Raw genomic sequence first — 13,991 nt, 5'->3', positions numbered from 1 at the left:
TCCCACATGCTGAACGCTGACCTCACCTAGATAACATACTTTTTGGGCAGTTAAATGCAACAACAAATAATTTATAAAAAGCTTTTTTCACTATAATTTGTTTACTAGCATGATAGCTGTACTTTTAGTTTATGGTTGATGCAGCTTGTTGGCCATTAGCCAATAAGCGTTTCTCAACGAGTTCAAGGCACGTGAATGCATTGCATCCAACTGGTATTTACCACCTCATAACTTGTAATTACCACCTTCCCACTTGGTCAGTGGCAGACATACAATTAGGCAAAACAGGCAATTACCTGGGGCTTTACATCATCACAGGGCATAATAATAATGATGTAAAAAATAATGGTAAAAAAATACATTAAGCGTTAACGTTAGGTAGTAAGTAGCTACTGTGCTCGAAATGTAGCTAGCTTGTTGCTACCTGGATAGCTACTAAACAATAGCTGGAACGACCTAGCTAACAGACGCAAACTGGCCGAATCGATTCAGTGGCTAGCTTTGCACTTGGCTAGCTAACAGTAGCTGCTGGGGGTAAGTTATAACCTACATTTGCGTTTTGTTTTTCCATACTGGTAGCCAGAGTCGTTCAAGGGAATTTGGGACATGGGTGACTAGTTAATGTTAGCTTGGCTCTCTCTGTGTGTTAGTGCCGTGGGAGGACGGGTTTCTTCGTTGGCAGAAAGCAATGGCTAGCTAGTATGCTAACTATTCTAGCTAACTAACTGGCTGAATAAGTTGACGACGGACTCGCTCAAGCTGTCAGGACTAACCCACAACGTTAGACATGGACACGAATGATCTGCTTGGCATGTTGACACACTGGTGGTTTGTTGTGGCAGAGTATTGGTGCTAAACAGTGTTGTTGGAGGCCGGCATGCTAGTTGGCTGTGGCGTCATATGACTAGGTGCCCTGGACGGTTTTCACGGAAGAATACTGTACCAAGTTAGCTAGCTGAATAAACTAAGTTAGTCTATTCCTAGAAAACATTGAACCGCTGTAGTTTACAACAATTATAGTTTCTGAGGTGGAAGTTGGGAGAGTTATATTTGGGTGTTTCAGTGAAACGTAAGTGAGGGAGGCCCCGCTCTCTCGCTTTCCCAGATGTTTAGTTCATTTCATTCCGATCTCCTTTGCATTATTGTAGCCATTTTCTGTAGCCTGTCAACTATGCCTCTGTCTATCCCTGTTCTCTCCTCTCCGCACAGGCTATACAAACGCCTCACACCGCGTGGCTGCTGCCTCTCTAACCTGGTGGTCCCTGCACGCACGAGTTCCGGCAGCCTCTGGAACTGCCGTTCTGCGGCCAACAAGGCAGAGTTCATCTCAGCCTATGCTACCCTCCAGTCCCTTGACTTCTTGGCGCTGACGGAAACATGGATTACCACTGAAAACACTGCTACTCCTACTGCTCTCTCCTCGTCTGACCATGTGTTCTCGCATACCCGAGAGCATCTGGTCAGCGGGGTGGTGGCACAGGAATCCTCATCTCTCCCAAGTGGACATTCTCTCTTTTTCCCCTGACCCATCTGTCTATCTCCTCATTTGAATTCCATGCTGTCACAGTCACTAGCCCATTCAAGCTTAACATTTCCTTTTCATTTATCGCCCTCCAGGTTTCCTTGGAGAGTTCATCAATGAGCTTGACAAGTTCCTTTCCTGAGGATGGCTCACCCCTCACAGTTCTGGGTGACTTCAACCTCCCTACGTCTACCTTTGACTCATTTCTCTCTGCCTCCTTCTTTCCACTCCTCTCCTCTTTTGACCTCACCCTCTCACCGTCCCCCCCTACTCACAAGGCAGGCAATACGCTTGACCTCATCTTTACTAGATGCTGTTCTTCTACTAATCTCACTGCAACTCCCCTCCAAGTCTCCGACCACTACTTTGTATCCTTTTCTCTCTCGCTCTCCTCCAACACTACTCACTCTGCCCCTACTCAGATGGTAATGCGCCGTCGCAACCTTCGCTCTCTCTCTCCCGCTACTCTCTCCTCTTCCATCCTATCATCTCTTCCCTCTGCTCAATCCTTCTCCCTTCAATCTCCTGATTCTGCCTCCTCAACCCTCCTCTCCTCCCTTTCTGCATCCTTTGACTCTCTATGTCCCCTATCCTCCCGGCCGGCTCGGTCCTCCCCTCCTGCTCCGTGGCTTGACGACTCATTGCGAGCTCACAGAACAGGGCTCTGGGCAGCCGAGCGGAAATGGAGGAAAACTAGACTCCCTGCGGACCTGGCATCTTTTCACTCCCTCCTCTCTACATTTTCTTCATCTGTTTCTGCTGCTAAAGTCACTTTCTACCACTGTAAATTCCAAGCATCTGCCTCTAACCCTAGGAAGCTCTTTGCCACCTTCTCCTCCCTGCTGAATCCTCCTCCCCCCCCCCCCCCCCCTCCCTCTCTGTGGGTGACTTCGTCAACCTTTTTGAAAAGAAGGTTGACGACATCCGATCCTCGTTTGTTAAGTTAAATGACACTGCTGGTCCTGCTCACACTGCCCTACCCTATGCTTTGACTTCTTTCTCCCCTCTCTCTCCAGATGAAATCTTGCGACTTGTGACGGCAGGCCGCCCAACAACCTGCCCGCTTGACCCTATCCCCTCCTCTCTTCTCCAGACCATCTCCAGTGACCTTCTCCCTTACCTCACCTCGCTCATCAACTCATCCTTGACCGCTGGCTATGTCCCTTCCGTCTTCAAGAGAGCGAGAGTTGCACCCCTTCTCAAAAAACCAACACTCGATCCCTCTGATGTCAACAACTACAGACCAGTATCCCTTCTTTCTTTTCTCTCCAAAACTCGAGCGTGCCGTCTTTAGCCAACTCTCTTGCTATCTCTCTCAGAATGACCTTCTTGATCCAAACCAGTCAGGTTCCAAGATTGGTCATTCAACTGACACTGCTCTTCTCTGTGTCACGGAGGCTCTCCGCACTGCTAAAGCTAACTCTCTCTCCTCTGCTCTTGTCCTTCTAGACCTGTCTGCTGCCTTTGATACTGTGAACCATCAGATCCTCCTCTCCACCCTCTCCGAGCTGGGCATCTCCGGCGCGGCTCACTCTTGGATTGCGTCCTACCTGACCGGTCGCTCCTACCAAGTGGCATGGCGAGAAGCTGTCTCCGCACCACGTGCTCTCACCACTGGTGTCCCCCAGGGCTCAGTTCTAGGCCCTCTCCTATTCTCGCTATACACCAAGTCACTTGACTCTGTCATATCCTCACATGGCCTCTGCTATCATTGCTATGCTGACGACACACAACTAATCTTCTCCTTTCCCCCTTCTGATAACCAGGTGGCGAATCGCATCTCTGCATGTCTGGCAGACATATCAGTATGGATGACGGATCACCACCTCAAGCTGAACCTTGGCAAGACGGAGCTGCTCTTCCTCCCGGGGAAGGACTGCCCGTTCCATGATCTCGCCATCACGGTTGACAACTCCGTTGTGTCCTCCTCACAGAGTGCGAAGAGCCTTGGCGTGACCCTGGACAACACCCTGTCGTTCTCCGCTAACATCAAGGCGGTGACCCGATCCTGTAGATTCATGCTCTACAACATTCGGAGAGTACGACCCTGCCTTACACAGGAAGCGGCACAGGTCCTAATCCAGGCACTTGTCATCTCCCGTCTGGATTACTGCAACTCGCTGTTGACTGGGCTCCCTGCCTGTGCCATTAAACCCCTACAACTCATCCAGAATGCCGCAGCCCGTCTGGTGTTCAACCTTCCCAAGTTCTCTCACGTCACCCCGCTCCTCCACACACTCCACTGGCTTCCAGTTGAAGCTCGCATCTGCTACAAGACCATGGTGCTTGCCTACGGAGCTGTGAGGGGAACGGCACCTCCGTACCTTCAGGCTCTGATCAGTCCCTACACCCAAACGAGGGCATTGCGTTCATCCACCTCTGGCCTGCTGGCTCCCCTACCTCTGCAGAAGCACAGTTCCCGCTCAGCCCAGTCAAAACTGTTCGCTGCTCGGGCACCCCAATGGTGGAACAAGCTCCATCACGACGCCAGGACAGCGGAGTCACTCACCACCTTCCGGAGACATTTGAAACCCCACCTCTTTAAGGAATACCTGGGATAGGATAAAATAATCCTTCTACCCCCCCCCCCAAAAAAAAAAATATATAAAAAAAATATATATATAAAAAAATTTATAAAGTGGTTATCCCACTGGCTATAAGGTGAACGCACCAATTTGTAGGTCGCTCTGGATAAGAGCGTCTGCTAAATGACGTAAATGTAATGTAAATGTTACCAATGCGATGTAGCATGCGGTTGAAACATTTAATTGTTAAAACACATTCTCCTCAAACTATTTTAAATAATTACAGTGGTCTATGAATATTCTAAGAACGTGTTGTGGGTTGTCTATAAAAATACATTTCCCGGATTGCATTAGATCACACACTGCAGTATGAAAGGGAAAAATCTAACATCTCATGACAATTAAAAATACTGTTTGACAGTAATATTTGAAATGGTATGTGAACACTTTACATTAATAAGATTCGATCTCTCTCTCCCATTACTCTCTCCTCTTCTATCCTATCATTTCTCCCTTCTGCTAAATCCTTCTCCCTCCTGTCTCTTGATTCTGCCTCTTCGACCCTACTCTCCTCCCTTTCCGCATCCTATGACTCGCCCTGTCCCGTTTCCTCCCGGCCAGCTCGGCCCTCCTGTCACATTCGTTGAGTACAGGATTGGACCAAGGTGCAGCATGGTATGCGTACATGTTCGTTTATTGAAATAAACACCGAACAAAACAACAAAAGCAACGTAACGTGAAGTTCTACAGGCTAACATCAAACAAGCCAAACACACAGAAACAAGATCCCACAAAACAGGTAGGTAACATGGCTACCTAAGTATGATCCCCAATCAGAGACAACGATCGACAGCTGCCTCTGATTTGGAACCACATCCGGCTAACATAGAAATACAAAACATAGATATTCACATACATAGATATTCACACCCTGACAAAACCAACTAGCGAACTCTATGTCAGGGTGTGACAGTACCCCCCCCCCCCCAAAGGTGCGGACTCTGGCCGCATAACCTAACTTAACAGGGGAGGGTCCGGGTGAGAATCTAGCCTCGGTGGCGGCTCCGGCTCCGAGCAGTGACGTCCTCTCCCTTTCTGCCTCCCCGTTGCACCCCTGGTCCGGTCTGGACCTCGGCGCGATGCTTCCCCTCTCAGTCCTCCCACGATGCACCATGCCCTGTCTGGACCCTGGTGTGGGAGGCCCCGACCCTGGAGAGGGGCTGACGTCTGGGCCTGGACCGGCAATCCCCCCGCGATGCAACAAGCCCTGTCTGGACCCTGGTGTGGGAGGCCCCAACCCTGGAGAGGGGTTGACGTCTGGTTCTGGAATGGAGCCGCTGACCGGAGCTGAACTGGACCCCGGTGGAGCGGACTGCTCTGGCTCTGGACTGGAGCAGCTGAACGGGACAGGACTAGGCACCGGTAAAGCGGACTGCTCTGTCACTGGAGTTGAGCCGCTGACCAGAGCTGAACTGGATCCCGGTGGAGCGGACTGCTCTGGCTCTAGACTGGAGCAGCTGACCGGAGCTGGACTGGGCACCGGTGGAGCAGACTGCTCTGGCACTGGAGTGGAGCAGCTAACCGGAGCTGGACTAGGCACCGGTTGAGCGGACTGCTCTGGCTCCAGCCGTACCGGGCTGGGAACACGCACCACTAGTCTGGTGCGATGAGCAGGCACGGGCCGCGCCGGGCTGGAGACACTCACCACTGGTCTGGTGCGAGGAGCAGGCACGGGCCGTGCCGGACTGGAGACAGGCACCACTGGTTTGGTGCGGGGAGCAGGTACAGAGCGTACCGGGCTGGCGACACGCACCACTGGTTTGGTGCGGGGAGCAGGTACGGGCCGTACAGGACTGGATACACGCACCACTGGTTTGGTGTGGGGAGCAGGTATGGGGCGTACCGGGCTGGCAACACGCACCACTGGTTTGGTGCGGGGAGTAGGCACGAGCCGTACCGGACTGGAGACACGCACCACTGGTTTGGTGCGGGGAGCAGGTACGGGCTGTACTGGACTCGATACACGCACCACTGGTTTGGTGCGGGGAGCAGGTATGGGCCGTACAGGACTGGATACACGCACCACTGGTTTGGTGCGGGGAGCAGGTACGGGCCGTACCGGGCTGGGGAGGCGCACTGGTGACACCGGGCTGGCGACACGCACCACTGGTTTGGTGCGGGGACTAGGTACGGGCCGTACCGGGCTGGATACACACACCTCTGGTTTGGTGCGAGGAGCAGGCACAGGCCGTACCGAACTGGATACACGCACCACTGGTTTGGTGCGAGGAGCAGTAACGGGCCGTACCGGGCTGGGGAGGCACACTGGTGACACCGGGCTGGTGACACCGGGCTGGCGACACGCACCACTGGTTTGGTGCGGGGAGCAGGTACGGGCCGTACCGGGCTGGATACACGCACCTCTGGTTTGGTGCGAGGAGCAGGCACAGGCCGTACCGAACTGGATACACGCACCACTGGTTTGGTGCGAGGAGCAGGTACGGGCCGTACCGGGCTGGGGAGGCACACTGGTGACACCGGGCTGGTGACACCGGGCTGGCGACACGCACCACTGGTTTGGTGCGGGGAGCAGGTACGGGCCGTACCGGACTGGATACACGCACCACTGGTTTGGTGCGGGGAGCAGGTACGGGCCGTACCGGGCTGGATACACGCACCTCTGGTTTGGTGCGAGGAGCAGGAACGGGCCGTACCGAACTGGATACACGCACCACTGGTTTGGTGCGAGGAGCAGGTACGGGCCGTACCGGGCTGGGGCGGCGCACTGGTGACACAGTGCGTAGAACCGGCGTAGGATATACTGGACCGTGGAGGCGCACTGAAGGTCTGGAGCGTAAAGCTGGCACAACCCGTCCTGGCTGGATGCCCACTTTCTCACGGCACGTGCGGGGCGCTGGCACAGGACGCACTGGGCTGTGAAGGCACACTGGCGACACAGTGCGTCCTCCGCATAACCTGGTTCCACAATGAACACACGCTCCTTACAGCGAGTGCGGGTAGCTGGCTCTGCTAACCTCTGCTCTAACGACTTAACTCTCTGCTGGAGGGTTAATTTCTCAGCTTCTCTTGTTGCCTGGCCAGCTCCTCTCCCTGTGCAACCATTGACTCCTTCTCCCTAAGGGCCTCCTGCAGCGCCTCCTTTTGAAAGGAGCTCTCCTGCTCTATCTTCGCGATCAGCCCCCGTAAGGTGGTTGCCTCTTCTATCAGAGTGCTAATCTGCAGGTCTCTCCGAGCCTCCTGCTGCTTAGCCAACCACCCCGTGTGCCCCCCCCCCCAAAAAAAAAAAAAAAAAAAATATTGGGGTTGCCTCTCGGGCTTCCTTAGCGGTCAGCACCGTTGGCGTCGCCGTTGATCCTCTCCTACCTGGGCTTCTACCTACGCCCAGGGTCCTTTACCTGCAAAAATCTCCTCCCAAGACCACATCTTCCCCACCTGTGCCCAGGGTGTTTGCTCCTCCTGGGCACGCTGCTTGGTCCGTTGGTGGTGGGATCTTCTGTCACGTTCGTTGAGTACAGGATTGGACCAAGGTGCAGCGTGGTATGCGTACATGTTCGTTTATTGAAATAAACACCGAACAAAACAACAAAAGCAACATAACGTGAAGTTCTACAGGCTAACATCAAACAAGCTAAACACACAGAAACAAGATCCCACAAAACAGGTAGGTAACATGGCTACCTAAGTATGATCCCCAATCAGAGACAACGATCGACAGCTGCCTCTTATTGGGAACCACACCCGGCCAACATAGAAATACAAAACATAGATATTCACATACATAGATATTCACACCCTGACCAAACCAACTAGCAAACTCTATGTCAGGGCGTGACACCTCCCCTCCTGCTCCGTGGCTGTGTGAGTCATTGTGAGCTTACAGAACAGAGCTGCGGGCAGCTGAGTGAAAATTGTGGAAAACTAAATGTATAGAGGACATGTCATAATTTTACTCCCTCCTCTCTACCTTCTCTTCCTCTGTATCCGCTGCTAAAGCCACTTTCTATCATTCTAAATTTCTAACCTTAGGAAACTATTTTCCACCTTCCCCTCCCCCTTAATCCTCCCACCCTCCCTCCTCCCTCTCTGCAGACGACTTTGTCAAGCACTTTGAAAAGAAGGTTGACAACATACGCTCCTCATTCACTCAGCCTATTGAGTCCACTGGTCCCACTCACACAGAACTACCCTACGCCTTGAACTCTTTCTCCCCTCTCTGCAGATGAAATCCTGCAACTAGTGAAGTTCGGCCACCTGACAACCTGCCTGCTCAACCCCATCCCCTCCTCTCTTCCTTAGACCATCTCTGGAGATCTCCCATTCCTCACTTCCCTCATCAACTCATCCCTGACCACTGGCTGCGTCCCCTCTGACTTCAAAATGGCCCGAATCGCTCCTGTCCTCAAAAAACCAACACTCGACTCCTCCGACGTCAAAAACGTTTCTTTCCAAAAACACATGAGGGTGCTGTCTCTGACCAACTCTCTCACTATCTCTCTCTGAACGATCTTCTTAACCGTAACCAGTCAGGCTTCGAGATGCGTCACTCAACTGAGATTGCTCTTCTATGTGTCACGGGGGCTCTCTGCACTGCCAAAGCTGAATCTCTCTCCTCTGTTCTCACCCTCCTATATCTATCCACTGCCTTTGACATTGTGAACCTTAAGATCCTCCTCTCCACCCTCTCAGGGCTGGGCGTCTCAGGCTCTGCATACTCTTGGATTGCATCCTACCTGGCAGGCCGCTCCTACCAGGTGACGTGGAGAGGATCTGTGTCAAACCATGTACTCTCACTACTGGTGTCCTCAGGGCTCGGTTTTAGGCCCTCTCCTCTTCTCTCTATACACCAAGTTACTAGGCTCTGTCATATCCTCACATGGTCTCTCATATCATTGCTATGCGGACGACACTCAACTACTTTTCTCCTTCCACCCTTCTGACACCCAGGTGGCGACACGCATATCTGCGTGCCTGGCAACAATCTCAGTTTGGATGTAGTCCCACCACCTCAAGCTCAACTTCGAAAGGACGGAGCTGCTCTTCCTCCAAGACCTCTCAATCACGGTTGACAACTCCACGGTGTCCCCCTCCCAGAGTGCAAAGAACCTTGGCATGACCTGCAAACATCTGCAAACATCAAAGCAGTGACTCACTCTTGCAGGTTCATGTTCTACAACATCCATAGAGTACGACTCTACCTCACACAGGAAGCGGTGCAGGTCCTAATCCAGGCACTTGTCATCTCCGGTCTGGAATACTGCAACTAGCTGTTGGCTGGGCTCCCCGCTTGTGCCATCAAACCCCTGCAATTTATCCAGAACACTGCAGCTGTCACAGAATCAGCCGAGGCTGCCCCTCCTCCTTGCTCGGGCAGGCTTCGGCGTTCGTCGTCCTCGGAGTACTAGCTGCCACCGATCTATGTTTCGGTGTTTGTCTAGTTTGTCCTGATTGTTTGCACCTGTTTCCCATTATGTTATATTGTATTCCCTTTATAAACCCCTGTCTCTCATTGGTTATTGTGTGTGATTGTTTTCCGTTAGGTCGGCAGTGCTGGTTGTATGCGTTATTTGTTCCTCCCTGTTTGGAGGTTTGTTTTGTACTTTCTTTACTGTGTTAAGTAAAGTACGTTCTGCCAGTAGTTTGGTGTCCTGCGCTTGACTTCGTTTCCCGCCTACACGTCACCTTGACAGAATCACACACCACTCATGGAGTCAGCAGGAGCGGAGGTGCCAGCTGGATCAATGGAGGAACGGGTCGAACACCAAGCGGCCATGATCCAGGCTCTCGGCACCACCATGGAACAGGTGGTGAGCACTATTGGGCGATGGGAAAGAGAGGGTCTGCCTACGCCTTCTCCAACGATACCACCACCATCGGCGATGCCCATCGCTTCACCTCCGGGGTCCAGTGGGATTCGGCTCTCGCTCCCAATGGCTTATGATGGCACAGCGGCCGGGTGTCAGGGTTTCCTGCTCCAGGTTGAACTCTACCTAGCAACCATCCACCCAGTGCCCTCGGGATACGAGAGCGTGTCCGCCCTCATCTCCTGTCTGTCGGCAAGGCGCTGGAGTGGGCCAATGCCGAGTGGGGGGGTATAGACGCCGCTACTGTCAACTATGCGGAGTTCACCCGCCGCTTCAGGGCAGTATTCGATCATCCACCAGAGGGTAAAGCGGCGGGTGAGCGTCTATTCCACCTTAGACAGGGGAGGAGGAGCGCACAGGAGTTCGCGCTGGACTTCCGGACGCTGGCTGCCAACGCGGGATGGAATGAGAGGGCCCTCATCGACCACTACAGATGCAGCCTGAGGGAGGACGTGCGTCGGGAATTGGCCTGCAGGGACACCAACCTCAGCTTCGACCAACTGGTGGACATGTCAATTCGCCTGGATACCCCGTTGGCTACCCGCGGACGTCCGGATTCAGGGCCGTCCATTCCATCCCCCAGCACTGGTGCTAGGGAGACCAGGAGAGAGACCAGGAGGGAGGCCGTCACCTGCACCAACTGTGGCCGCAGAGGACACACTGCTGGTCGGTGCTGGGGAGGGTCTCCTAGGAATCAAGGCGGTAGGCAGCGCACTGATGAGTCATTCCAGGTGAGTAGGCACCCAACTCACCCAGAGCTCTCTGTTGCGCATATGTGTATTAAAGTTGTGTTTCCCGAGGTTTCTCCTCACTCCCAGCATAAGGCACTAGTAGATTCAGGCGCAGCTGGGAATTTTATCGATCGCCAATTCACCTATAAGTTAGGGATTCCTATTGTACCTGTTGATGTGCCCTTCCCCATCCATGCCCTAGATAGCCGCCCTTTGGGGTCAGGATTGATTAGGGAAGTCACAGCGCCGCTCAGGATGAAAACGCAGGAGGGTCATGAGGAGATACTACGTTTGTATTTGATTGATTCTCCTGCGTTTCCCATGGTGTTGGGGCTTCCCTGGTTAACATCTCATGACCCCAACATTTCATGGCAACAGAGAGCTCTCAAGGGATGGTTTGATCAGTGTTTCAGGCGCTGTGTAGATGTTTCCGTAGGGGCAACGACGGTGGAAAGCCCGAACCAAGTTCCCACCATGCACATTCCACCTGAGTATGCCGATTTGGCACTCGCCTTCTGTAAAAAGAAGGCGACTCAATTACCACCTCATCGACAGGGGGATTGTGCGATAGACCTCCAAGTAGGCGCTGCGCTTCCGCGTAGTCATGTGTATCCTCTGTCTCAGGAGGAGACGGCGGCTATGGAGACTTACGTCACCGAATCTCTGAGACAGGGATACATACGGCCGTCCACTTCCCCTGCGTCCTCGAGTTTCTTTTTTGTTAAGAAGAAGGATGGGGGTTTACGCCCGTGTATTGATTACCGTGGTCTCAATCAGATCACAATCAAATACAGCTATCCTCTCCCTCTGATGGCTAGTATGACGGAGTCATTACACGGGGCGCGATTCTTCACAAAATTGGATCTCAAGAGCGCGTACAACCTGGTGCGCATTAGGGAGGGAGATGAGTGGAAGACAGCATTCAGTACCACCTCGGGTCACTATGAGTACCTCGTCATGCCATACGGTTTAATGAATGCTCCTTCAGTCTTCTAATCATTTGTGGACGAGATTTTCCGGGACTTGCATGGACAGGGTGTAGTGGTGTATATTGATGACATTCTAATATACTCCGCTACACGAGCCGAGCATGTGTCCCTGGTGCGTCGAGTGCTTGGTAGACTGTTAGAGCATGACCTGTATGCGAAGGCGGAGAAATGTCTGTTCTTCCAGGAGTCCATCTCCTTCTTGGGACATCGGTTGTCCGCGTCAGGGGTGGAGATGGAGATTGACTGCGTTTCTGCCGTGCGTAATTGGCAGACTCCCACCACGGTGAAGGAAGTGCAGCGGTTCTTGGGTTTTGCCAATTACTACCGGAGGTTTATCTGGGGCTTTGGACAGGTAGCAGCTCCCATTACCTCCCTGCTAAAGGGGGTCCGGTGCGTCTGCAGTGGTCGGCTGAGGCGGACAGGGCGTTTAGACATCTGAAGGACCTGTTTACCTCGGCTCCGGTGCTGGCACATCCGGATCCCTCTTTGGCGTTCCAAGTTGAGGTGGATGCGTCCGAGGCTGGGATCGGCGCTGTGCTGTCTCAGCGCTCGGGTATGCCACCAAAACTCCGCCCCTGTGCTTTCTATTCTAAGAAGCTCAGTCCGGCGGAGCGCAATTATGACGTGGGGGACAGGGAGCTGTTGGCTGTGGTTCAGGCCCTGAAGGTGTGGAGGCATTGGCTTGAGGGGGCTAAACACCCTTTTCTCATTCCGACTGACCATCGTAACCTGGAGTACATCCGGGCAGCGAGGAGGCTGAACCCTCACCAGGCAAGGTGGTCTATGTTTCTCTCCCGATTTGTATTTAAGCTCACCTATAGACCAGGGTCACAGAATGCTAAGGCAGACGCCCTGTCCCGACTATATGACACAGAGGAGAGGTCCATTGAGCCCACTCCCATACTCCCGGAGTCTTGTCTGGTGGCACCGGTGGTGTGGAAGGTTGATGCGGACATCGAGCGGGCGTTACGTACCGATCCTACTCCCCCACAGTGTCCAGAGGTTCGGAGGTACGTGCCGCTCGAGGTTCGCGATCTATTGATATATTGGGCTCACATGTCACCCTCCTCTGGTCATCCTGGTATTGGTCGGACAGTGCACTGCCTTAGTGGGAAGTACTGGTGGCCCACTTTAGCTAAGGACGTGAGGGTTTATGTTTCCTCCTGCTCGGTGTGTGCCCAGTGTAAGGCGCCTAGACACCTGCCCAGAGGGAAGTTACAACCCCTACCCGTTCCACAATGGCCGTGGTCTCACCTATCGGTGGATTTTGTCATGGACCTTCCCCCCTCCCAGGGGAACACGACGATCTTGGTCGTTGTGGATCGGTTTTCGAAGGCCTGCCGTCTCATTCCTATGCCAGGTCTCCCTACTGCTCTACAAACTGCTGACGCCCTGTTCACACACGTTTTCCGGCACTACGGGGTGCCTGAGGATATAGTGTCCGATCGGGGTCCCCAGTTCACCTCTAGAGTCTGGAGGACGTTTATGGAACGTCTGGGGGTCTCGATTAGCCTTACCTCAGGTTTTCACCCAGAGAGTAAAGGCAGGTGGAGAGGGTGAACCAGGATGTGGGTAGGTTTCTGAGGTCCTATTGCCAGGACCGGCAGGAGGAGTGGTCAGGATATATTCCCTGGGCAGAGATAGCCCAAAACTCACTCCGCCACTCCTCCACTAACCTTACGCCTTTCCAGTGTGTGCTAGGTTATCAGCCGGTCCTGGCACCTTGGCATCAGAGCCAGATCGAAGCCCCTGCGGTGGACGAGTGGTTTCGGCCCTCAGAAGAAACCTGGAACGCTGCGCATGTCCATCTGCAGCGGGCTATCAGGCGGCAAAAGGCGAGCGCCGATCGCCACCGCAGTGATGCTCCGGTGTATGCACCGGGAGATCGGGTCTGGCTCTCGACCCGAAACCTGCCCCTTCGCCTGCCCTGCCGGAGGCTGGGTCGGCGGTTTGTGGGGCCGTTTAAAGTCCTGAGGAGATTGAACGAGGTATGCTATAGGTTACAACTGCCCATTAATTACTGCAATAACCCCTCGTTCCATGTGTCTCTCCTCAGGCCAGTGGTGGCTGGTCCACTCCAGGAGAATGAGATACGAGAGGCTCCTCCGCCCCCATTGGACATCGAGGGGGCTCCGGCGTACTCAGTCCGTTCCATCTTGGATTCGAGGCGTCGGATGGGGGGCCTGCAGTATCTCGTGGAGTGGGAGGGGTACGGTCCGGAGGAACGGTGCTGGGTCCCTCGTTTCCCGCATACACGTCACCTTGACAGCAGCCCACCTGGTGTTCAACCTTCCCAAGTTCTCCCATGTCACCCCGCTCCTCAGCATTCTTCACTGGCTTCC

Source organism: Coregonus lavaretus (genome assembly GCF_964263955.1).
Source record: "Coregonus lavaretus genome assembly, chromosome: 2".
NCBI lineage: Eukaryota > Metazoa > Chordata > Actinopteri > Salmoniformes > Salmonidae > Coregonus > Coregonus lavaretus.
Note: the sequence above shows the minus strand (reverse complement) of the source record.